The sequence below is a fragment of the Sapajus apella genome, unplaced genomic scaffold (assembly GCF_009761245.1).
Source record: "Sapajus apella isolate SASKATOON/1434 unplaced genomic scaffold, GSC_monkey_1.0 scaffold254, whole genome shotgun sequence".
Lineage (NCBI taxonomy): Eukaryota > Metazoa > Chordata > Mammalia > Primates > Cebidae > Sapajus > Sapajus apella.
Genome location: NW_022437194.1, coordinates 290,693 through 293,169, shown reverse-complemented (window position 1 = coordinate 293,169; position 2,477 = coordinate 290,693). Strand labels below are relative to the sequence as shown.

The 2,477-nt window shown below is 36.4% G+C and overlaps 1 pseudogene; it reads right to left on the bottom strand.

Annotated features, from left to right (window-relative positions):
- Positions 1-1,583: 1,583 nt before the first annotated feature.
- Positions 1,584-1,683, bottom strand: LOC116545294 (annotated as a pseudogene).
- Between the last annotated feature and the right edge of the window lie 794 nt (positions 1,684-2,477).

Below are 2,477 nucleotides of genomic sequence, written 5' to 3'. Positions count from 1 at the left end.
ACAAAGGACACGAACTTATTGATTTTTATGGCTGTGTAGTATTCTATGGTGTATATGTACCACATTTTTTTTGTCCAGTCTATCATTCGTGGGCATTTGGGTTGGTTCCAGGTCTTTGCTATTGTACACAGGGCTGCAATCAGCATACGTGTGCATGTGTCTTTATAGTAGAACAATTTATAGTTCTTTGGGTACATACCCAGTAATGGGATTGCTGGGTCAAATGGAATTTCTATTTCTAGACCCTTGAAAAATCGCCACACTGTCTTCCACAATGGTTGAACTAATTTACACTCCCACCAACTGTTTAAGAGTGTTCCTATTTCTCCACATCCTCTCCAGCCCCTGTTGTCTCCAGATTTTTTAATGATTGCCATTCTAACTGGCATGAGATGATATCTCAGTGTGGTTTTGATTTGCATTTCTCTAATGACCAGTGATGAGCATTTTTTTCATGTTTGTTGGCCTCATATATGTCTTCTTTTGTAAAGTGTCTTTTCATATACTTCACCCACTTTGGGATGGGTTTGTTCATTTTTTTCTTGTATAGGTGTTTTAGTTCTTTGTAGATTCTGGCTATTAGCCCTTTGTCAGATTGGTAGAGTGCAAAAATTTTTTCCCATTCTGTTGGTTGCCAATTCATTCTAATTATGGTTACTTTTGCTGTACAGAAGCTCTGGAGTTTAATTAGATCCCATTTGTCTATCTTGGCTTTTATTGCCATTGCTTTTGGTGTTTTAGTGATGAAGTCCTTGCCTATGCCTATGTCCTGGATGGTTTTGCCTAAATTTTCTTCTAGTGTTTTTATGGTGTTACGTTTTATGTTTAAATCGTTGATCCACCTGGCGTTAATTGTAGTGTAATGGGACAGGTAGGGATCCAGTTTCTGCTTTCTGCACATTGCTAGCCAGTTTTCCCAACATTATTTATTAAACATGGAGTCCTTTCCATTGCTTGTTTTTGCTGGGTTTGTCAAAGATCAGATGATTGTAGATGTGTGTTGTTTCTTCTGGGGCCTCTGTTCTGCTCCATTGATCTATGTCTCTGTTTTGGTACCAGTACCATGCTTTTTTGATTACTGTAGCCTTGTAGTATAGTTTGAAGTCCAGCAGTGTGATGCCTCTGGCTTTGTTCTTTTTGCTTAGGATTGTCTTGGCTATGCCGGGTCTTTTGTGATTCCATATGAAGTTTAAAGTGTTTTTTTCCAGTTTTGTAAAGAAGGTCATTGGTATCTTGATGGGGATAGCATTGAATCTATAGATTACTTTGGACAGTATGGCCATTTTCACAACATTGATTTTCTTAACCGTCAGCATGGAATGTTTCTCAATCTGTTCATGTCCTCTCTTATTTCCTTGAGCAGTAGTTTGTAGTTCTCCTTGAAGAGGTCCTTTACATCCTTTGTTAGTTGTATTCCTAAGTATTTTATTCTCTTTGTAGCAATAGTGAATGGGAGTTCACTCTTGATTTGGCTCTCTGTTTGTCTGTTATTGGTATGTAGGAATGCTTGTGATTTCTGCAAGTTGATTTTGTGTCCTGAGACTTTGCTGAAGTTGCTTATCAGTTTGAGAAGATTTTTGGCTAAAAATATGGACCACTTCATGAATTTGCATGTCAGCCTTGTGCAGGGGCCATGCTAATCTTCTCTGTATCATTCCAATTTTAGTATATGTTGTATACTACATATACTAAAATTTGGTATATGTTGGGGAAGTGAGCACTTCATACTTTAATTTTATTATTTCTTGATACTAGATTTGTATTTCATAACATGTTTTATTTCTTATCCTTTGCAATAGGCATGGGCAAATGGAATATTTTTTTTTGCTCTTATCTTTTACCTTGTCTGTTATTGGTAAATGGAGATAATTAATAAAACAGCACCAAAAGGAAGATTAAGGTTAAAAAAACAAAATAATGAATCCAGCACTTCTCTGTGTCTTTCATTCTGCAGCCATGTCTCTCCAGCTTCCACTAGCGTGCATGATGCTGAACACTCACCAAAGTGAACTACAGTGCCCCAAAGTGGAGGAACGTAAAAGTGAGACAGGGTATCAGGACAGAAACAGCAGTACATTTTCATCCTAAACATTCTGAGTAAATTTTATTTGAATTATTATGAGTCTACAGAAGAGTCTCAGAATTAATTTATAGGATGTGAATTCATTCAGTCAAAGATACATGGGGAAAATCTGATGAATTGATAATTTACCATAGCAACTAATTAAAATAGTTTTATTTGGCTTTGTACTATATTTTTATGTTCATGTTTGCACCTACATGCTGATAGTTTGTAAATTCACATTTTAAACAAAATGAAGTCAGAAACCTTCAAAGAACCAATAGAAGGAAGCGTAAAGTACAGCTATCTTCTCTACCTCAAAACTTCTAGTCTACTGCAAACTCATTCTTTTCCCTCTGCCTGTTGAACAGGGATGTCTCTTTCAAAAGAACAAGGTTGAAAATCTTTGGAAGCA